The sequence below is a fragment of the Schistocerca cancellata genome, chromosome 7 (genome assembly GCF_023864275.1).
Source record: "Schistocerca cancellata isolate TAMUIC-IGC-003103 chromosome 7, iqSchCanc2.1, whole genome shotgun sequence".
Classification (NCBI taxonomy): Eukaryota; Metazoa; Arthropoda; class Insecta; order Orthoptera; family Acrididae; genus Schistocerca; species Schistocerca cancellata.
Genome location: NC_064632.1, coordinates 125,455,386 through 125,480,661, shown reverse-complemented (window position 1 = coordinate 125,480,661; position 25,276 = coordinate 125,455,386). Strand labels below are relative to the sequence as shown.

Below are 25,276 nucleotides of genomic sequence, written 5' to 3'. Positions count from 1 at the left end.
GAACATTAAATTTTTTTTCCTTCTTTGTTTAAACATTAAATAACATGCATTATAACCATTTATAAACCTCATTTCTGTAAGACATGTTGTTGTTGTGGTCTTCACTCTTATACTGATTTGATGCAGCACTCCACACTAGTGTATTCTGTGCACATCTTTTCATCATTGCATAGCTATTGTAAACTACATATATTTTAACTTATGAACTCCATTCATCCCTTGATCACCTTGTACCATTTTTAATCCCCACTCTCCCTCCATTACCAAACTGACAGTTCCTTGATTCCCGTTCCTATCAACCAATCCCTCTTTTAGTCAGTTGTGCCATACCCCAATTTAATGCAGTACCTCCTCTTAGTTTTCAGTTAACCCAGCTGATTTTCAAAATTCTTCTGTAGCACCATATTTCAAAAGCTTGTATTCTCTTCTTGTCTGAACCATCCACTTTTCACTCCTGTCCAATGTTAAATTCCAGACAAACTTATTCAGAAAAGACTTGTGTTGACATTCAATGTTAACAAATATCTCTTTAGAAACAGTTTCTTGTAATTACCAGTTTGCACTTTATATCTCCTCTAATTCAGTTACCTTCATCTATCTATTTATTTATTTACTAACATTTCCTTCCATGAAGTCAGAACAGTGATAGCTTTTGCAAATGTTAGAAATAATAATATGGCAATAATTATATTTACAAAATATGTTACATACAACAGTTGTTGCATCTTATATATATTTTATACATTTACAGCTTTACAGCTAATATGCTGCTGGTTCGTACCACAAGCAATGCCTTATATAATTCACTGTGTTGGAATTAATTTTCTATCAGAAAATATTTGAATTTTGTGTTAAAACAAATCCCCTTACATGTTATTAGACAGTTTGTTAAGCCAAATCAAATTGTTGATGTATGGGCTTTCATTTTTAATTTTTTTCTTTTCAGAAAGTGCTTATATTTGGTCTGGTGTTGCGATCATGTACACTACTGCACTTAATACCTTAATTTGTTTGACTCATGCAAACAGTAAGTAATTACAATATTTATAAAGATTATACTATCAAGTATTTGTGCTGTAAAAATACTTTATGACATGGCACTATATGACTTGCCCTGTGTATAAGTCTTACTGCTTGTTTCTGCAATAGCAATATTCTCTTTAAGTGGACATCAACAGCACAACCCCATAATTCAATTCCATAATTAAGAAAGGGGTAAATTGTTCATAGCATCAATTTTTAATGTTTGGCTATGAACTAACTTTGCAAGCTGGCTAAGGAGATACTAACTACTGACTTTTCCACGTAATTGTTAGTCCACTGCAGATTTTCATCAGTGTACACACCAAGAAATTTACAGCTGCCAGTATCTATTGCTGAGATGTTACACACATTATTTACAGCAGTGGGATGAGAAGTGTCTGGTTTGGAAGCCAATAATCTAGACTGTGTGACATTCACCCTGAGGCCCTGATTGTTTAAATATTTTGTTAATTCTGTTACCCCACTAGAGTCTACCTCATTTTTTCCCTACCTTAGAATAAGACTGAGGTGTCATCTGCGTAGGATATAATAAGAGAGTTAATGCCTTGTACAATGTTGTTAATATATATATCTGAAAGGAAAGCAACCAAGGATTTGATGCACAGGTGCACCTTGTATTACTGTTTCACCGATAAGTTGAACATTTGTAATTTTTTCAGCTAATGCATATGACAGTTTAGTGCACTACTTATGGTTCAACAGGTATGTTGCTATAAAATGCACAAAGGGCTCCCTGATACCATATGGCTTCAGTATTTTTAGAATAAACCTATGGGTTACTGTGTCATAAGTTTTTGTCAAGTCTAAAATATACACTCCTGGAAATGGAAAAAAGAACACATTGACACCGGTGTGTCAGACCCACCATACTTGCTCCGGACACTGCGAGAGGGCTGTACAAGCAATGATCACACGCACGGCACAGCGGACACACCAGGAACCGCGGTGTTGGCCGTCGAATGGCGCTAGCTGCGCAGCATTTGTGCACCGCCGCCGTCAGTGTCAGCCAGTTTGCCATGGCATACGGAGCTCCATCGCAGTCTTTAACACTGGTAGCATGCCGCGACAGCGTGGACGTGAACCGTATGTGCAGTTGACGGACTTTGAGCGAGGGCGTATAGTGGGCATGCGGGAGGCCGGGTGGACGTACCGCTGAATTGCTCAACACGTGGGGCGTGAGGTCTCCACAGTACACCGATGTTGTCGCCAGTGGTCGGCGGAAGGTGCACGTGCCCGTCGACCTGGGACCGGACCGCAGCGATGCACGGATGCACGCCAAGACCGTAGGATCCTACGCAGTGCCGTAGGGGACCGCACCGCCATTTCCCAGCAAATTAGGGACACTGTTGCTCCTGGGGTATCGGCAAGGACCATTCGCAACTGTCTCCATGAAGCTGGGCTACGGTCCCGCACACCGTTAGGCCGTCTTCCGCTCACACCCCAACATCGTGCAGCCCACCTCCAGTGGTGTCGCGACAGGCTTGAATGGAGGGACGAATGGAGACGTGTCATCTTCAGCGATGAGAGTCGCTTCTGCCTTGGTGCCAATGATGGTCGTATGCGTGTTTGGCGCCGTGCAGGTGAGCGCCACAATCAGGACTGCATACGACCGAGGCACACAGGGCCAACACCCGGCATCGTGGTGTGGGGTGCGATCTCCTACACTGGTCGTACACCACTGGTGATCATCGAGGGGACACTGAACAGTGCACGGTACATCCAAACCGTCATCGAACCCATCGTTCTACCATTTCTAGACCGGCAAGGGAACTTGCTGTTCCAACAGGACAATGTACGTCCGCATGTATCCCGTGCCACCCAACGTGCTCTAGAAGGTGTAAGTCAACTACCCTGGCCAGCAAGATCTCCAGATCTGTCCCCCATTGAGCATGTTTGGGACTGGATGAAGCGTCGTCTCACGCGGTCTGCACGTCCAGCACGAACACTGGTCCAACTGAGGCGCCAGGTGGAAATGGCATGGCAAGCCGTTCCACAGGACTAAATCCAGCATCTCTACGATCGTCTCCATGGGAGAATAGCAGCCTGCATTGCTGCAAAAGGTGGATATACACTGTACTAGTGCCGACATTGTGCATGCTCTGTTGCCTGTGTCTATGTGCCTGTGGTTCTGTCAGTGTGATCATGTGATGTATCTGACCCCAGGAATGTGTCAATAAAGTTTCCCCTTCCTGGGACAATGAATTCATGGTGTTCTTATTTCAATTTCCAGGAGTGTAGCTTCAGTTTGCGTCCTCTGGTTCAACAACCAGTATTCCTCATAGAGTTATTGTGTAACTCCTGTGGTCTTTGCCCTTTTCTAAAGCCATGCTTAGAATCTACAAGTTGTTTGTATTTTGTGAAAAGGCACTAAGCTGGGAGAGAATAATGCTTTCGAATATTTTGGTAGATGTAGTTATTAGTGATATGAGGGGCACTCATTAAGTAATGCAACACTTTTTTCTGAAAGCAGGTTGGTTCTATTCAGGATTCCAATAAACAGTGTTATTCCCCATCTTTTGGCTACAAAACCCTATTTTTCAACATAATCTCCATTCACCGTGACAGCCTTATGCCACTTTTTTTGGACAGCCTGTAAGCCTGCATGGTACCACTCTACTGGTCGATGTCAGAGCCAACATCTTGCTGCATCAATAACCTCCCCAACATACATATACTGCTTCCCACATAGTGCATTCTTCATCGGGCCATAAAGATGGAAGTTGGAAGGTACAAGATCTGGGCTGTAAGGCGGATGAGGAAGAACAGTCCAGTTCAAAATGTTGAACCCATGTTTCATCACCTGTGACAACGTTCGCAAAAAATTTGTCGTGATCCTCCTTGTAATGCACAAGCAGTTCTGGACAGACGGTCCTTTATTGGTCTTTATGGTCTTATGTTAAGTAATAAGGAAACCAGTAGGCATGCAACATTGAGTACCACAACTGGTGGATGAAAGTGGCAGCACTATGGTGAATGAGTGTGGCAGCACTATGGTGAATGAGTGTGGCTGCACTACCAACAGATATGTTTAGTCGAGCTGTGAGGTGTTTGACTGTGATCCATCAGTCACCTCGAATGAGAGTATCCACATGTTGCAACATTATTGGAGTCACAGCTGTGTGCAGCCAGCTGGCATGTTGGAGATCAGTCAGGTTTCTGTGTTCTTGTTGTGATAGTGACAGCCCCGCACAATGACTCACCATGCTTTTGTTCACTGCCAGGTCTCGGTAGACATTCTGCAAGTACTTATGAATACCTACAACATTCTGATTCTCTACCAAGAAAAATTAAATGACAGCTCTTTGCTTGGAATGTACCTCTGTTACAGATGCCATTTTGAAGGCTATGTATAGCACCACCATCTATCAGAACTTCATGAAAACATAGGTGCTGAAGCTTGAATACTTCACAACATCCCACAAACAATTCTGCTTTTTTCAATCAATATCTGCAGAGAAAAAAAAGTGTTGCATTACTTACTGAATGCTTCTCATGTTTGTCTATAGCTAGAGATATCTTTCCTAATTCCCTTTTTATACATTGGTTTCACAACACTCATTTTTAGAACAGCTGGATAAATGTTTTTTCTAATGCTGCAGTTAATCACACAGGTAAGAGGTTTTGAGATTTCTTTTCAGCACACTGTAAGCAGCTTATTATTGTGTGTGCTTTTTGCTCATTCACGCCCACCAACTCAAACTCAGTACATTGAGTGAGATGACATAGGGTCTCAACTGTACATCTATAATATGGCTTGGATGGTCAATAGCAGAACTCATCTGTTACTTTTAGTGTCTCATTTACTAGTCTATTTCTCTCAGTATCACTGGATTTCATTTGGTTACATTCCATTATCCTTGTGTCACTTCTAATAAGGTTCAGCTTATAACTTCTTTTCAAGACACTATCCATTTCATTCAACAGCTCTTCCAAGTTTGACACAATTATGATTCTCAAAGCTCTTATTTCTTCTCCCCAAACTTCAATTCTCTTTCCAAATTTCTCCTTGGTTTCCTTCCAGCTTGCTCAATGTTCAGACTGAATAACTTCGGGGATAGGCTCCAAGCTCTCTCATTCCTTACTCAACTATGCCTTCTCTTTCATGGCCTTCAAATCTTATAAATACAGTTTGGTTTCTGCATAAGTTTTAAATAACCTTTCACACTCTACATTTTATTGCTGCTTCCTTCAAAACTTCAAAGAGTGTAGTTCAATCAACATTGGCAGAAGCTTTGTCTAGATCTACAAGTACTGTTAAAATAGGTCTGTCTTTCTTGAACCTACATTCCAGGATAATTCATAGGGTCAGTATTGATTTATGTGTTCCTAGATGTCTCCAGAATCCAAACTGATTATCCACAAGGTTTCTGTCAATTTTTCCATTCTTTTGTAAATAATTCTTTGTCAATATTTTTCAGCCATGACTGATAAAAGTGATGGTTTGATAGTATTCTCACCTTTTAGCACCAGCCTGCTTCAGAATTAGAAATATTATATTTTTCTTGAAGTCTGAGGGTATTTCATCAACTGTACCTATCTTGCACACCAGATGGAATAATTTTGTCATGGTTTGCTCTCCCAGATTAGAAAGAATGTCATCTACCCCAAGGGCCATGATTCCACTTAGGTCTTTCAGTACTCTGTCCAGTTCTCACAATTTCATATATCCTGTCTCATCTTCATTTACTTCCTCTTCTGGTTCTACAACATTATCTTCAACTTCATTTCATTAGTGTAGCTCTTCTCTACATTCTTTCAACCTGTTAGTTTTCCTTTCATTATTTGGTTCTGGTTTGCCATCTACGATCTTAATTTTCATACAGCTGTTTCTATTTCTGCCAAAGGTCTTTTCAATTAGGCAGCATCTCTTTCCCCTAATAATGCATGCTTTACAGCTTTGCATTTGTCCTCTAATAATGCCTACTTAGGAATTTTGCACCTTCGGTTAGCTCTCTTTTTAGATGTCTGCATTCCCTTTCACTTGCCTTATTTAGTGAATTTTTATATTTTCTCATTTCATCGATTAAATGTAATATCTCATGTGTTATCTAAGGATTTCTGCTGGGACTTGTATTTTTGCCTATTTTATGCTCTGCTGCCTTCATTATTTCCTCTTTCAAAACTACAATTTCATCTTCTATTGTATTTCTTTCCCTTATTTCAGTCATTCATTGCCTAATGCTACCAATGAACCTCTCCACTACTTTTGTTCTCTCCGTGTATTGAGGTCTCATCTGCAATTTCTTCAGTTTTAATCTGCAGTTGATAACCAATCAATTATGGGCACAGCCTACATCTACTTATGGAAATGTTTTACAGTTTAAAACATGATTTAAAAATCCCTGTCTTACTGTTCTATAAACTATCAGAAACCTTCAAGTGTCTCTTTGTCTCTTACATATATACCGTATTTACTCGAATCTAAGCCGCACTTTTTTTCCGGTTTTTGTAATCCAAAAAACCACCTGCGGCTTAGAATCGAGTGCAAAGCAAGCGGAAGTTCTGAAAAATGTTGGTAGGTGCCGCCACAACTAACTTCTGCCGTCGAATACATGTAGCGCTACAAAGGCATGCTTTGTAGGCACAAAGATAAATACTGGCGCCAAAACCTCTGTGTCAGTAAATAAATTAAAAAAAAAGGTGGAAGACGAGCTTTTTCTTCTCCGCCCCGAGTTTCGACCACTGCATTTTCATACATTATCCAACGAAGTAAATACAAATTCCGTATTGTTCATCTTCGAATGTAGTAGAATTTCAATGTACTACGAAAATCCGACTGGCAAGACTGTTTGAGATGTTTTTCAATATGGCCAACTCTACGTTCTGAATTTTTTCCTACCTGTGAGAAGAGATGGTTGCTAATAGTAACCTGATGAAATGTGAATCACGAGCAGTATTCTCTTCACCATTCACCATAAGAATAATACGAATATAAACATTTTGCCATGTGTTCTTCCGTGTTTGTTGCTATCTCATTTAAATCCAGTCTGCCTAATAAACTACAAAACTAGAGTGAGACAACAGCAAACGCGGAAGAACACACTTATCGTGTCATGTTTATATTCGTATTATTCTTAGCCTAATAGTGATACAGTCAGAAACGAACCACGGCAACTGACTAGATTTTTAAATCTAAGATCACTCTAATTTCTGTGCAGAATTTGATGAACTAAAGAAGCGGCCGCAAAGATTTTCAAACGGAGAAAAATTTTCGCCTAACTCTCGTTCAGAACATGTTCTATCATACGCAGCCTATTATTTGGTTCTTGTTGATCATTCTCAAAGAAAGCAGCAGTGTAAGTAACAACAAATAGCAGTCTCTTGACATTGCTTCGCTAATGAGACGATTCGCCTCTTTTTAGTTGTAAGCGGCGGTAGCGTGCACAAAAGCAAGCCATGCCGCGAACGGCGACAGGCCGAAAACACGCACTATCAGAATGCGACAAACGATGCATGACACAGTACAGTGATGCATTTTCAGCTTAGAGTGACATAAACACCTATAACAGAGAAAACGGCACTTATCAGATCAAACAAAATAAGCAATCGATTCAAACCACACGAAACACGTGAAAAAGGAAGGTTACCCGTATAAATACGGACGGAGCGCCTGACGCATAGCAATGACTACCTGGTAAAGCTTACGACTCGAACCAAACTACTGTAGCTGTATCATCATTCATTCGACCTAAATTGTGTCTCATATTACAATGGACCAACTTTGTTTCGATTTGGAGGTGCGGCCTAAAACTTTTCTCTCCCCTTGAATTTCGAGTCTCAAATTTCAGGTGCGGCTTAGATTCGGGAATTTTTTTTTTTCCTTTGTTTCGAGTCTCATTTTTCAGGTGTGGCTTAGATTCGAGTGCAGCTTAGATTCGGGTAAATACGGTACAGGTTTCTTTCATGATTCTTAAACCAAGTGTTTGCAATGATCAAACTGTGCTCTGTGCAAAATTCTAACAAGCAGCTTTCCCTTTCATTCCTTAGCAATGTTCATGCTCTCATAATGTACTTTCTTCCCTTTATTGTCCCACTAACAACTTACCACTCTTCTACTAACATTAAACTTTCATCTTCTTTAACTATATGAATAATTTCTTTTATCTTATCACATATTGTTTCAGTTTTTTCACCATCTGCATAGCTGGCAGACATATAAACCTGTTCCGCTGTGTTGGGTGTTGGCTTCATGTCTACCTTGGCTACAATAATGCAATCCTTATGTTTGCTCATAGCAGCTTACCCAATTTCCTATTTTCTTTTTCATTGTCTGATCTGCTCCTGTATTACCATTGTTTGATAATGTGTTTATAGCCCTGCAGGTCTACTCACTTGATCAGGTATCCTGTTCTCCCTCCCATCACACTTCACTAGTTTACACTGTATATAAGTTCAACTTATCCACTTCCCTTTTTAAATTCTCTAGTACATTCTCTAGATTACCTACCTATTTAAGGGTTTTAACTTTCCAAGCGCAATCTCCAGAATGAGAGTTTTGTTTTTTCTGATGAAGACATCCTCCTGAGTGGTCATTGCCAGAGATCTGAAAGGGATATTATTTTACCTGTAGAATACTTTATCCAAGAGGATGCCATCACCATTTAACTATACAATAGTGCTGCATGCCCTTAGGAAAAATAATTGTCGCAGTTTCCCCTAGCTTTCAATTGTTTTCAGTACCAACAGAGCAAGGCTATGTTCGCTAAATGTTACTAGGCCAAATCAGTGAGTCATCTAGACTGTTTCCCCTACAATGGCTAGAAAGGCTGTTGCTTTTCTTCAGATGACACAGAGTTGTCTGGCATCTCCAAATATACTCCTCCATTTTTGTTACACCTGATACCACTATATCATAGTTAAGACATTGATATCATCCCACCTTGGCAGGGTCCAGGGTTAATGGGGGACTGAAAGATACAAACAATTAAAACATAGTTGTGCACCCTGCACTGTCTGACTGTGAGTCCAGCTCTTCTGTTACAACAGTCAATATAAAATTTAGACTACCTACATGGCACTTACAACAGCTTAAGCAATTAGGTTCTCACTGTAAAACAACTTTAAAAATTTATTTTATAAATTCACTATAATTTAAAATAAACTATTTCAGGTGTGCAACATGAACAGTTTTAAATATATGCCCATATAGTTCTGTCTTGCATGTTGATGACTGATCACTGCTGGCAGTAGTTAGTAGGTGGCTGCACTGGCGACACATCTCCCACACAATATATTTGGTGTCATTTTCTGAATGGAGCTAGTGAAATGCAGCAGTGCTGAATATGCTCACATGGCTAGTTATTTAAAGCAGTTCATCAGTGTCTCTTAATTAAGGATGGTGTTTGTATTCACTCAGCTGATTTATGAGTTTGATAGGTTCTTGCATATTTTTACTTGTAAGTGTTCCAAAACTTTCAGTATCTGTTTGCTTCAAACATTATGCAACATTCTTACATTATGTTTGATAGCACAGATGAATGCTTTTAGTTTTGTTGGTGTGCTTCTCACAGTTCATCACCTTATCTTAGAACATAGTCTGCACTCAAATAATAATGAGGTATCTTGAACAGAACGACCTCCTCAATGCCCACCCACATTGATTTGAAAAACATGGACCATGTGAAGCCCAACTAGCACTTTTCTCACATGACATACTGAAATCTTTGGATCAAGACAATCAGGTAGAAGCTCTATTTCTTGATTTCTGGAAAGCATTTGACTCAGTACCTCACCTACATTTAACGTCAAAAGTATGGTCATATGGGGTATCAGGTGAAATTTGTGACTGGATTGAGGACCTTTTGGTAGGGAGGATGCAGCATGTTGTCCTGGATGGAGAGTCATCTCCCAATCTAGAAGTAACTTCACTTGTGCCCCAGGGAAGTGTGGTGGGACCCTTACTGTTCTTGTTGTATATTAATGATCTTGAAGAAAAATATTAATAGTAAAATTGGGCTTTTGCAGATGATGCAGTTATCTATAATGAAATACTATCTGAAAGAAGCTATAATGAAGTACTGTCTGAAAGAAGCTGCATAAATATTCGGTCAAATCTTCCTAATATTTCAAAGTGGTGCAGAGATTGGCAACTTGCTTTAAATGTTCAGAAATGTAAAATTGTGCACCTCACAAAACAAAAACACGTAGTATCCTATGACTATAATATCGATGAGTTACTGTTGGAATCGGACACTCATACAAATACCTGGATGTAACAGTTTGTAGAGATATGAAATGGAATGATCACAAAGGTTCAGTCGTGGGTGGAAGACATCAGTTAAGCTATAGAACAGTGGGGAAGTGCAATCCCTCTACAAAGGAGATTGCTTACAAATCACTCATGCAACTGGTTGTAGAATATTGCTCAAATGTGTGGGACCTCTACCAGATAGGACTAACTGCGGATATTGAATGTATACAGTGAAGGGCAGCACGAATGGTCACAGGTTTGTTTAATCCATGGGAGAGTGTCACAGAGCTACTAAAGGAACTGAACTGAAAGACTCTTGAAGATAGATGTAAACTATACTGAGAAAGTCTATTAACAAAGTTTCAAGAACCAGCTTTAAATGATTAATCTAGGAATATACTACAACCCCTACATATCGCTCACATGGGGATTGCGAGGATAAGATTAGAATAGTTACTGCATGCACAGGGCCATTCAGGCAATCTTTCTTCCTGCACTCCACATGTGAATGGAACAGGAAGAAAACTTAAAAAAATGTTACAATGGGACACACCTTCTGTCATGCACCTTGTGGTGGTTTGCAGTGTGTAGGTGTAGATGTATATTATTCAGTACAAATAACATCACACTGTGACGAAGCAAGCTGGGATATATTTACTTCCCCACTTGTTTTGACATCTGCCTCCCTAAATTCATTTTTTTTTAATTTTAACGAATTACTATTGACATATGTGAGTATAATCTGCATTTTCATAAAAGAGAAAGGATGGCTCTCAGTTTTAAAGAATATAACACCAGATATAATTTTGTGCTTAGTTTTATGTATGTAATTGATTTTGTAATTTATTTTGACTATTCCTAGTTAATACTTTTGTTACAGGGTGAAATCAGTAATTGTTTCATAACTTAAATTCTATTATTGACATATAAACAAATATAAATTCTGTACTAATTATAACCATTTGGAGGAACAACTAATAGTATTCTTAAAGTATTTATTTGGCTCTATTCAAAAACAAGTTAACAAAACCAGCCCTTAGTTAATTTAATTCCAAAGTAATTAAGAGTTTAGTCAAAAGTATTGTTTGTGTAATGATATTTGTTAATTTCAGTGCAACTGTTAAATAAATGTTACACAATTAGGCCATGTGTTAAAACAATGACATTGTCTGTTTCAATACGTACATTTTTATTCTTCAAGAAATGTGAACTATGTGGTTAGGCTTTTACTGCTCATAAATGTTCAATAGTAAACTATTGTAGCAGTATGTGGATGTTCACCTGCAAAATATTGTCGCAGAAGAAGCTGAGTAGCACAGTCACCGTGGTGTGGTGGTTATGAGACTAGACTGTTGCATGGATGGTCGTGCGTTCAAAACTCATCTGACCTGTAAAATTTTAATTTCTATATTCACTTCGAGTACATTCAATAAGTACCCACAAATGTCAATAATCACTGTACTGAAATGTTCTGTAACTGTATATAACCATATGTATTCTGGCCAGAGGCAGTTCGCTCTGCACTCTTGTATGCGCAAGAGCTGAATAAACCTTCGTTAAGTGAAGTTGTTGTTTATCATTCATCTAATTACACTGCCTTCTACGTAACATTATTCTGGAAGAGACACTGGGTATTGGATCTTGTGATAGCGCACATTATCGATGACACAGTGGCTCCCATCAGGCCACGACAGAGCTGCTGTTTATGTGGTGAGAACTCAAGTTTGAGCCATATTCACCAAATCACAATCTATTAGAGACAGCAGAAGACGACAGCGCTACGATGACAGCAACTTCGTACCAACACATGAGACATCCTTCCAGGTTCTCTGGTGATGATGGCCAAGATCCAAACAAGTGGCTGAAGGTATATGAGCGTATAGCCAAATTTAATACATGGGATGACACTGTGTGTTTGGCTAACGTATTTTTCTACTTGGCAGGCACTGCCAAGCAATGTTATGAGAACAACGAGGAGAAGTTCACAAGCTGGGAAGTATTCCACGCGAACTGCGCAAGTGTTTCAGCGACACACAATGACATAAGTGGAAGGCTGAAGATAGACTTAAAGTGCAGGGCACAGCGACCAGGAGAAACTACAGCATCCTACATTCAAGACGTCTTGGAGCTGTGTAAAATAGTGGATCCTATAATCAAGCAGGAAGATAAGGTTGTACATCTCACAAAGGGTGTTGCTGAGGACATGTATCAAGCCCTACTCCTGAAGGAGGTTTCGATAGCAGACGACTTCATGAAATGGTGCCAGTATACTGAGACAATGCACCAAGAACGAATTACACGCAAGAAGTTTGAACAGCTTCCAAACGTTGTATCGATGTCTGTGATGGAGGAAGCAACTGATTTCACAAGTGTTCTTCGTCAGATAGTGAGAGAGGAAGTCCAGAAGGCACTTGGATTGCACAGTGCACAGAAAACCAAGATGCTTCAAGAGGTCATAAGGGAGGAAGTGGAACAGATATTGAATCCACTCTCTTGTCCTTCATTTCCCTTTAAAATGGTGAAAAAGTCGACACCCAGGCGGCGTCACGTTCCTAAAATGCCGCATGAGGGACCTGTTTGGTCACCAGGTAAGACTAGGAAACCAACCAGTATGTTTCCACTGTGGACAACTGGGACATATGGTGTGCTATTGTCGAGAAAGGCGGTTGATATTTGATGATGCCCGTGCCAGAAGACAGCCGACCGATCTTAGCCAACGCCAACTCTGGGACGACAAAGATGAACAAGAAGATGTGAGTGCAGGACGACGCAGGTCACCATAGCTGCAGGCTAGCTGCTGAAGAGCACACTCCCCAACATGCCGATCAAGGTCTCCATCACCATTTAGGAGCTCCAGCTGATCACCTAGCCGCCGCAACCTGGAAAACTAAAGGGTGTGACCTTCCTTGGAGGTGAGGCCGCCAAAGAGAAAAATCCTCCACTGCTGATCACTACGAAAATGACAGGAAACTAGGTCGATATCCTCATGGATGGCTGACAAGCCCAAGCTCTCATGTGGACTCTGGAGCATCATATTCATTCATTTCGGAGAAGTACCATCGCCAGTTGCAGAAAACCCCATTTGTCGACAACAAAACATATCTGCTGAAAATGGATAATTGGAAATATGTAAAACCTACAGGAAGATGTGTCATTCGTGTTGGCATAAGTGGCCATACACAGCCCTTAGAATTCATTGTCTTACAAGAGTGTAGTCATGACGTCATTCTCAGATGTGACTTTATGAAAGCTTCTCAGGCAATTATAGATTGTGTTCGCTTGAAGATTATGCTAGATGAGACGAGATACTGTGGACAGAAGATGTACACCCAAGTGTGTGGAGTCTATGTGTGCTGGATGAAGTGATCATTCCTGCAGTCAGTTCTAGAAAGGTAACTGTCATGTGTCATGCCATGCATCAACCCATGGATCTTGTAGTGGAATACAAGAGAAGCACACCACTGAAGAATAACTTGGTCATCCCTGCCTCTGTCGTCTCATTTACAAACAGATTCAGTGAGTTGTGGATAGTTAACTGTTGCCGAAAACTGCAGATCCTTCAAGATGCATGTGCGTAGCAAACACCGAGCCATTAATTGCCGAACAGCTAAGCATCATAGAAACCTCCCATGCCGAATCTGTGGGTGAAATTGGCACTACCACTATGAGACAAGATCTTCTAGCTTGACTATCAGCAGAACTCACTAAGGAACAATAGAAGAAGCTACTTTCCATACTTCAAGAGTGCTCTGAATGCTTCAATCCACAGGTGAAGAGGAAATTAGACAAATCGACAGTGAAGCACTGGATTAGCACTGGAGACCATCAACCAACAAGCTAGAGAGCATACCATGTGTCACCAATGAAACGTCAAATAATTTGTGCCAAGGTAGAGACAATGATGAAGAATGACATCATTCAGCCTTCCCAGAGCCCATGGTCATCACCAATGGTTCTCGTCAGGAAGAAGGATGGCAGTTGGCGCTGTTGTGTTGATTACAGGAAGCTTAATAAGATAACTAAAAATTACGTTTACCACCTTCCACGAATTGATGATACACTAAATTATCTGAAGGCGGCTACGTTTTTCTCAACCATGGACATGTACTCGGGGTACTGGCAAATCAAAGTAGATGAGGCTGATCGTGAGAAAACTGCATTCATCGCCCATGAGGGCCTGTATGAGTTTAAGGTAATGCTGTTTGGTTTGTGTAATGCACCAGTAACTTTTGAATAGATGATGGATAATCAATCTAAGTCACCTAAAGTGGACAATGTGTCTTTGTTATTTAGATAACATTATAGTGTTCTCAGAGACATTTAATGAACACGTAAAAAGAGTGAGGACTGTTCTTAAGTGTCTCCAACAAGGTGGACTGAAACTTAATCCAAGAAAGTGTCTCTTTGGAGCAAAAGAAATCAAAATACTTGGATACCTTGTGTCAAATGAAGGTGAGCGGCCAGACCAATAAAAGGTGAGATCTATAACGGAATTTCCTATTCCTTAAAGTATTAGAGATGTGAGAAGCTTCCTCGGATTTTGTTCTTATTACCATTGTTTTATCAACGACTTTTGTATCAAAGCCAGGCCACTACAACAGTTGTTAAAAGCTGGTGCTAAATTTATCTGGGGTGGTGCTCAACAAGATTCTTTCAATGTGCTGCGAAAAGCTCTGACAAATGACCCTGTACTTGGTCTCTATTATGAGAGAGCACCTGCAGAACTACACACAGATGCCAGTTGGTATGGGATCTGTGCTGTTCTGGTGCAAATTTCGGATGGAAAAGAGAAGGTTATAGCCTATGCTTCTAGAACACTTACAAAAGCCAAGAGAAACTACTCAACTACAGGAAGAGAATGTCTTGTTGTGATCTGGGCCATGTGCAAATTTCAACAGTCTCTCTATGGAAGTCCATTTACAGTTGTTACAGACCATCATTGGTTGACAGGTCTTACAGATCCAACAGAATGACTCGCCACATGGACACTACATCTTCAAGAGTATGACATTACCATAGTATACAAAAGTGGAAGGAAATACCAAGATGCCGACCGTCTCTCAAGATACCCTCTGCAAGACCATCATGACTTTTATGAAGATAGTGACTGTCTCACTGCACTCCAGGGTCTCTGATGAGCAGAAGAAGGATGCCAAGATATCTCATATTATGCTTGCCTTAAATCGGTCAGAGGATGCGAAAGAACAATTTAAGGTAGTTAATGGATTACTTTGCAAGAAAAACTTTGATCCGTTGGAAAGAGGTGGCTACCAGTGATCCCTAAACACATGCACTTAGATGTTCTACAGAAATTCCATGACACATCTGAGGCTGGACATTTAGGATTTATTAAGACGTACGATAGAATCTGCAAGAGATTTTTCTGGCTGGGTTTATTTAGGAGTGTCTGTCACTATGTGTCGCACCATTGAGAGTGCCACAGGAGAAAGCAGTTCCTGAGAAACCACCTGGCCAACTCATACCAATTCCATCAGCCGAAACGCCTTTCCATCGAGTTGGGATTGACCTCCTTGGACGATTTCCAATGTCTGATAGTGGCAATAGATGGATTATTCTTTTCACTGATTATCTGACACGCTATGCCATTACGAAAGCTGTGAAAACAGCCGAAGCATTTGAGGTAGCCAAATGCATCATGGAAGACATTGTATTAAAACATGGTGCCACAAGGTCATTAATTACGGATCGAGGGAAAGTTTTTCAATCAAATCTTGTGACAGAGATAAACCATCGGTGCAACATTACTCATCACATGATGACTGCCTACCATCCACAAACTAGTGGGCTTACTGAACGCCTTAGTAAGACTTTGGCTGACATGCTGTCAGTGTTTGTCAATGTTGTGCAGAACAACTGGTATGAACTGCCTACAACACCACCAAACAAGACACCACAGGATTTATGCCATTTTTCTTGGTGCATGGGCGTAAGGCAACTACGAGGATGGACACTGTGTTCCCGTTACATCCACATGACGTAGACGACGACTACATTGGCTAAGTGTTAATCACAGCTGAAGAAGCTCAGCAGGTAGCTTAACTCCGCACACTGCAGGTTCAAGAAAACTATCACCTAAGGTATGACCTGAGCCACTGCCCTGTTGTCTACCAGCCTGGTGACCTCATCTGGATCTTCTCTGCTGTTTGGAAGGCTGGTCTCTCTGAGAAGCTCCTCAGGTGATACTTTGGACCTTATAAGGTTGTAAAACAGTTGTCTGATGTTACTTATGAATTTGAAGATTTCAGCCCCGACACAGGACATTGAAAGAGCAGAGATACAGTCCACGTACTTTGAATGAAGCCCTATAAGGATGCTGCAACCCAGGGTAAATTCAAAGCTCCAGTGACACGCAACAAGTGGAAAGGTGACAAAGAGCATAGCAGCAAAGGAAGTCCTAAGAAGATCACTGCCAGGGCGAACAGCAGTCATTGGGAGTCAGAGTATGCAGGCCTGATGACTCTTTCCCAGACTAGGAAGATGTAACACCAAGACGTGTTCTCTTAAGGACGGAGCAATATCGCAGAAGAAGCTGAGTAGCACAGTCGCCATAGTGTAGTGGTTATGATACTAGACTGTTGCATGGAGGGTCGTGAGTTCAAAGCTCACCTGATCGGTAACATTTTAATTTCTATATTCAGTTCGAGTACATTCTATAAGTATCCACAAATGGCAAGTATCATTGTACTGGAATGTTCTGTAACTGTACATATACCGTATTTGTTCTGGCCGGAGGCAGTTTGCTCTGAGGACAACAAAAAAGAAATAAAGCGGGTGAACCATCACATTTGTTGCCCCAACGTGAGAAATATTATCTGTGGGCACAATAAACTAGAACTCACGAAGATTGACAGTGAAGTGTGAACTCAAATAGTTTACAGTACAGTTTTAAATGGAAGAAATGATACAGCCAATCAGCACTGGGGTTTCATGGCCACAGTAGGATAGCAGCCAATCAGCAAGGGGCTGCTGTGGAAGCAGCCACTGAGTACAGGAATCAGCATGCAGGTGGACACAGCTGACTGGAGATAAACAAGATGCCTCGCCAAGAGAATTACAACTTGCCGCAGTTGTACAGATTGAGATGACAGCAGTAGAGTAGCAGAAGACGAGTGAATGAGAATAAAGTAATTTCATAGCAAAAGCGGTTTTATTTTAAGTGAGATTTAATGAGTGGCCTTAACAATCAAGACAGTGTGACTGAGAACAAAGCTGTAAAGGTTAAATTGTTAATGAACAGAAGGACTTTAGTGGGACTGGTTTTGTAGACGATATTGATTATAAATCAAACATGAATATAACTTTGAAGGATAAAAGCATCATGTACATTGTATGATGATGTGAGCGAGATGGACGAAAACAGTACTGAAGTGGATGAAATCGTTAAGTTCAAGGAGAAGGAACCTAGTAGCGAAAATCAGCAAGGACAAAAGTTTATCGCAGATAGAAAAGTGGAAGTGATGTTAAGGCAAATTATGAGTAGTTTGAGTTGTTCGAGTAATATGAGTATGAAAGAAGACATTAGTAGTATAAAAAAGACATTAGTAGGATGTAAAATAGTGTGAAAAAAGACATTAGTAGGATGGAAAATAGTATGAAAGAAAACATTAACATGTTCAAAAAGAAAACTGATAGCATTAGAACTGGCATGGTGAGCTTAAAGGATGAACTGAAGAAAGAAATTAAAAAGGGGATTCAAGTAGTCAGCTCTAATCTTTCAGAATTAAATAATAAGGTTGAGGCAGTAGCTAAAGATTGTGATGAAAAGATAAAAAAAGTAGTACATAACACTTATGAGAAATTAACATTAATGAGTAGTAAATGTGTAGAAGAGAGAAAGAAGCTTTGCGATGACTATAGTAGAAGGGTGGAGGCATCTGAAAAACAGTGTAAAGATCAAGTCAAGGCAGCCAGGAAATTTTGTTCTGAAAACAGGATTAAACTTGAGAACCAAATCGATTAGATTAAAAATGATTCAGAAACTGAGGTAGAAATCAAGTGTGCAGTAGTGGTAGAGGAAAAACCAGTAAAAGTAAATGAAAATGTAGATTTAAAATTGACTGAAATGGAGAAAAAGATGGAAGAGGTACAAAATCTAAAGCATAGAGAAAGTGAAAGTGGGTCTGAGTCTGACAGCAGTTATAATGATGATAGCAATGATGAATCCAGTAGTGATAAGGATGAGGTATTTCAATTTATAATTGATAATGAAGGCAATGTGTTAAGTAAAGAAAGAATAAAGGAGGATAATGTTAGGCCTAATGAACAGTTAGAGTTTGAGAGTGGTAATGGGGAAGAGGACCATGCTATCTGTCATTTGACTGTGACTTAGGTTAGGTTAGATTTACTTTCATTCCAATTGATCCGTAGTGAGGAGGTACTCCAGGATGTGGAACATGTCAAAAAAACAACAACACATGACAAATATTTACAACTAAAACAAATAAGCTAATGTACCATTCCACAGGTCCCAAGTGGAATGATCGTCATTTTTTAATGAACACTAAGAGTCATTTTACAAATGCTAATGCACTGAATTTAAAATAAAAAAGTTTTTTATTTATTTATAAGGTAATAAACATGTACTTATATACAAATCAGTTGGTTTTACTAAGAAATTCATCAATGGAGTAGAAGGAGTTGGCCAGCAATAAATCCTTTAGGCTTCTCTTAAACTGAATTTCATTGGTTGTTAAACTTTTTATGGCTGCTGGCAAGTTATTGAAAATGTGTATTCCTGAATAATGCACACCTTTTTGTACAAGACTAAGTGACTTTAAATCCTTGTGAAGATTATTCTTATTTCTAGTATTGATTCCATGAATTGAGCTGTTGGTTTGAAAAAGTGATATATTTTTAATGACAAATTTCATTAAGGAATAAATATATTGGGAAGCTATAGTTAGTATCCCTAGTTCCTTAAACAGGCTTCTGCAGGATGTTCTTGAGTGCACACCACATATAATTCTTACTGCACGTTTTTGTGCCCAGAAAACTTTAGCTTGGCTTGATGAATTACCCCAAAAAATAATCCCATATGACATTATGGAATGAAAGTAAGCATAGTATGCCAGCTTTTTCATTTTTGTATCCCCTATGTCTGACAAAATTCGCATTGCAAACAGAGATTTGTTAAGATGCTTCAGCAGTTCTGTGGTGTGCTCCTCCCAGTTGAATTTATTATCAAGCTGTAATCCCAAGAATTTAACACTGTCCACTTCTTCTATCTTCTTGTCATTGTATGTTAGACATATACTCTTGGGACACCCCTTACAAGTTCTGAACTGCATGTAGTGTGTTTTTTCAAAGTTTAGTGACAAAGAATTGGCTAGGAACCTGTGATTATTGTCCACAAATATTTTATTGGCTGATCTTTCTAAGACTACACTTGATTTGCTATTTATTGCAATGTTTGTATCATCGGCAAACAAAACAAACTTGGCATCTGGTAATGTTACTGATGAAAGGTCATTGATATACACAAGAAAAAGTAAGGGCCCCAAAATGGAACCTTGTGGGACCCCACATGTAATTAGTTCCCAGTTGGATGATGCCTGATAGCTTGATACATGTCTCTTTCCTAATAACACCCTTTGTTTCCTGCCAGAGATATAAGATTTGAACCATTTTGCAGCATTTCCTGTTACACTATAGTATTCTAGTTTACTTAAAAGGATATTGTGATTTACACAGTCAAATGCCTTTGACAGATCACAAAATATACCAGTTGCCTGCAATTTTTTGTCTAATGAATTAAGCACATTTTCACTGTAAGTGTAGATAGCCTTCTCAATATCAGAACCTTTTAGAAATCCAAACTGTGACTTTGACAGTATGTTATTTGAGATAAGATGGTTATAAAGACAACTGTACATTACTTTTTCAAAAATTTTTGAGAATGTTGGCAACAGTGAAATTGGACGGAAATTTGATGCTATTTCTTTATCTCCCTTCTTAAACAGTGGCTTAACTTCAGCATATTTCAGCCATTCAGGAAATATTCCACTGATAAACGACTGGTTACACAGATAGCTTAATATGTTACTTAGCTCAGAATCACATTCTTTAATTAACTTTGTTGATATTTCATCATACCCACTACATGTTTTTGATTTTAAAGATTTTATGATGGACATTATTTCTGTTGGGGTAGTGAGGATCAAATTCATATTATGGAAGTTACTTGAAATGTCTGGTCTAAGGTAATCCATAGCAGCATCTACCGAACCTGACAACCCCATCTTTTCAGTAACAGTTATAAAATGTTTGTTAAAAAGTTCTGCAACACTATACACATCTGTCACCAATGTATCATTTACTCTTAATGCTATTTGTTCCTCTTCATGTCTGGTTCTACCGGTCTCCTCCTTCACTATATCCCATATTGTCTTCATTTTGTTATCTTATATGACTATCTTTTCCTTGTAATATATTTGCTTTGACATCCATATTACAGTCTTTAATATTTTGCAGTATTTCTTATAATGTGCTATAGCATCAACATTGGAAATGTTTCGGATTGACAGATACAGTTTTCTTTTTGTTTTACAAGATACTCCTATTCCTTGAGTAATCCATGGCTTCTTTGCAGACTTTGCTCTAACCTTGGTAAGTTTTGGGGGAAAGCAGTGTTCAAATAAGGTAAGCACTTTATTAGCAAAAAATGTTATATTTTTCATTCATGCCATGAGCACTGCAAACATCAGTCCAGTGAATGTCTCTGAGGAGTGTCCTAAAATAATCAATTTTTGGCTTACTGATTACCCTCTTGAGCTCAGATTTAACAGATTTTATATCCTGTTCAGTATTAACATTTAACAGAAGGAACTGCATGTCATGGTCTGAGAGGCCATTGACTATTGGTTTTGTAATATAATTTTGTTCATTGGACTTTTCTATAAAGATATTATCAATGGCTGTTTGTGAGCAAGTGGCTATCCTAGTGGGGAACTTTACTGTGGGAATTAAGTTGAATGATAGTGTTACTAACTCAAATAAGTTCTTATTGGGAGAGTCTTTAAGGAAATCTACACTGAAATCACCAGCAACCACTATTTCTTTGTTTTTGGTTGTTAAATGGGCCAGTACAGCTTCAAGGTGGTTTACAAACAGATTAAAGTTACCTGCAGGTGCTCGATATACACTTAATATTATGAAAGATTTTTTGTGAAAATCTAATTCTGTTGCACATGCTTCCATATGCTGTTCTAGGCAAAATTTATGAATGTCTATGTTCTTAAATTTATGACAGTTCCTGATGAATGTGGCAACTCCTCCTTTCTCCATTTCTGATCTACAAAAGTGAGATGCTAACTTAAACCATGTAACACTTAAAAGTTCTATACCAGTGGTCACATGATGTTCAGAGAGGCAGATTATGTCAGCTGGGTTTGAAGACTCTAATTCATTTATGCAGATAGTTAATTCATTAATTTTATTTCTCAGTCCTCGAATATTTTGATGCAATAAAGATAGCTGACATTTCACACTGACTGAGTTAAAATTGGGTGGAGCTAAAATATCTGCTGACAGTTGCAAATTCTTAGCCAATGGCTGTTTATGCTGATGTAATAAGGTGGAATTATGTTTATTGATTTCTTTCTGATAATCAATTTGGTAAGCAGAATGAAAGTTTATCCAGGGAAAGGATTAATGAGGATTTGTTGTACAAAGAAGATCACATGGTAAGTAAAAAGGAAGTGTGGCACCCTTTAATAACAGCAAGTGTACAAGGTATAGATGTTAAGTGTTTACTGGACACTGGTAGTGACTTCAATGGCAATTCATAGGCATTTTTTGAATCTATTAAGAACACAGAGGGTATAGTAGTAATGCAAGTATCTGGAATAAAAATTATTGGTGCTACTGGTAAGCTATCAAAGAGTGTGCTAGAAGAGGTACTATTTACTTTGGAGTTGGCAGGACAGGTGTTGGGGTGCAATTTCTTGCTGATTCAATATCTCAGCATTGATGTAATATCTGGGACTAATTTCTTGTTCAAATAGCAAGTAGGGGGTTCAGCATTCTGTGTTGGATTCATTTTGTAGCAATAATGCTTACCCCAGCTGTTTGTCTCATTTTTCATGTTTCCTGAAGTAGTCAAACTCTTCTCCTACCCTATCTGTAGTTTATAGGTGAAGCAGAAACATTCTTTCTTTGACTGTCACGTGATTTGGTACAGCAACATTAACATACTGTACTATAGCAACATTTTAAAAAAGATTTCTCTAGTGTTGTATTAATAGAATCATAAGAGGATAGAAGGAAGTACACTGGTACCACGGTTACAGAATTTGTAAACAAAGAGGTAAGGTAAACTGAAAATGAAAGGTGCCAGCATATGTGGAGGACAATTAACATCTGAAGTAACCAGCTCATGTGTGAAATTAGTGTGATTTGGTGCAGCAGCAGAGGCAATATGCAGTAAAAATCATCTTGAATACTAGGTCTTAATATTAATTCTGGTATAATAGAAGTTTTTGTGTTCGGTGCAGTCAGTATATGGAGATAACTATCTACCTATAGAAGTGTGTCTTGGTACAGCCTTTTCTAACAGTAAGGAATTACAACTTCAAACATAGTTGCCTCAATTAATATATGTGGAAAGAATAAGCAAGGTTTGTATGTATATCACCCTTCAGGCTAGAATCTTAAGCAATTTGATGGAATACAGTGAGATAATAGTTTTCTAAGTGATAATTTTGTATGATCGGCAATGAGAGTTAAGCATGCCTTAGCACAAGGATCTGTTACTGTGGAGTGTTTTTCAGTAAAGTCAATTTTGCAGTAGATAAGCAGGCCAGGTGTTTATTTATTAGATAATAAAATAATTAATAATGTTAGGGTCTTAATGGTTAGGGAACCTGTCTCTGCAGTAAGGACAATTTTTGAGAATGCTATCCACTAGCTAACAAGGTAAGAAAGGTAAATGAAGTAATGTGCTGACAGACATGATTAATGAACAAGATAACTGTATACAAACAAACTTTATTGATGATCTAATTGTGAACTAGGCAACATTGGGTACTGTGTATATTGTGCAATTCATGCATCTGAGAATGAGAGTTTAGCATGTTGTGGTCTTCAGTCCTGAGACTGGTTTGATGCAACTCTCCATGCTACCCTATACTGTGCAAGCTTCTTCATCTCCCAGTACTTACTGCAATCTACATCCTTCTGAGTCTGCTTAGTGTATTCATTTCTTGGTCTCCCTCTATGATTTCTACCCTCCACGCTGCCCTCCAATGCTAAATTTATGATCCCTTGATGCCTCAGAAAATGTCCTACCAACTGGTCCCTTCTTCTTGTCAAGTTGTGCCACAAACTCCTCTTCTCCCCAATTCTATTCAATACTTCCTCATTAGTTATGTGATCTACCCATCTAATCTTCAGCATTCTTCTGTAGCACCACATTTCGAAGGCTTCTATTCTCTTCTTGTCCAAACTATTTATTGTCCATGTTTCACTTCCATAAATGGCTACACTCCATACAAATACCTTCAGAAATGACTTCCTGACACTCAAATCTATACTCAATGTTAACAAATTTTTCTTCTTCAGAAAAGCTTTCCTTGCCATTGCCAGTCTACATTTTATATCCTCTCTACTTCGACCATCATCAGTTATTTTGCTCCCCAAATAGCAAAACTCCTTTACTACTTTAAGTGTCTCATTTCCTAATCTAATTCCCTCAGCATCACCAGACTTAATTCGAATACATTCCAATATCCTCATTTTGCTTTTGTTCATGTTCATCTTATATCCTCCTTTCAAGACACTGTCCATTCCGTTCAACTGCTCTTCCAAGTCCATTGCTGTCTCTGACAGAATTACAATGTCATCGGCGAACCTCAAAGCTTTTATTTCTTCTCCATGGATTTTAATTTCTACTCCAAATTTTTCTTTTGTTTCCTTTACTGCTTGCTCAATATAAAGATTGAATAACATTGGGGAGAGGCTACAAACCTGTCTCACTCCCTTCCCAACAACTGCTTCCCTTTCATGCCCCTCGACTCTTATAACACATCTGGTTTCTGTACAAATTGTAAATAGCCTTTCGTTCCCTGTATCTTACCCCTGCCACCTTTACAATTTGAAAGAGAGTATTCCAGTCAACATTATCAAAAGCTTTCTCTAAGTCTACAAATGCTAGAAACATAGGTTTGCCTTTCCTTAATCTTTGCTCTAAGATAAGTCATAGGGTCAGTATTGCCTCACGTGTTCCAACATTTCTGCAGAATCCAAACTGATCTTCCCCTAGGTCGGCTTCTACCAGTTTGTCCGTTCGTCTGTAAAGAATTCTTGTTAGTATTTTGAAGCTGTGACTTATTAAACTAATAGTTTGGTAATTTTCACATCTGTCAACACCTGCTTTCTTTGGGATTGGAATTATTATATTCTTCTTGAAGTCTGAGGGTATTTCGCCTGTCTTGTACATCTTGCTCACCAGATGGTAGAGTTTTGTCAGGACTGGCTCTCCCAAGGCCATCAGTAGTTCTAATGGAATGTTGTCTACTCCTGAGGCCTTGTTTCGACTCAGGTCTTTCAGTGCTCTGTCAAACTCTTCACGCAGTATCGTATCTTCCATTTCATCTTCATCTACATCCTCTTCCATTTCCATAATATTGTCCTCAAGTACATCGCCCTTGTATAGACCAGTTTCAGACAATTATGACTTAAGAGTAATCTTTTGTAGTGTAATGTGTTCTTGATTTTAAAACTTTTTGTAGTCAACACCTTTCATACTATAGTCAATTTTAGTGCTAATTGTTGTAATGTTATGAGAACTATATATATATATATATAATATTTACTATAATTTTTAATGTGTAACATTTGTTCTTAGACTTAAGCTAGAAGAAAAAGTAAGTGTCCTGAAGTAGTATATTTTGTCTAGTTTTTTCATGCACTGTGGTGGAGGAGAACCACCTCCAAGAGAACTGATTGCAGTGCATTTCCTTGCTAACTGCCACTTGGACCTGTTGAAGGTGAGGACAGCTTAGTGAGAATGTGTGTTAAGCTCAA

General features: G+C 38.9%; 1 protein-coding gene across 1 annotated transcript in view; it reads right to left on the bottom strand.

Annotated features, from left to right (window-relative positions):
• The window catches only part of LOC126092664 (dynein axonemal heavy chain 2), a 994,477-nt gene that overhangs the window by 58,164 nt on the left and 911,037 nt on the right, over window positions 1-25,276 (bottom strand). The window lies entirely within an intron of this gene.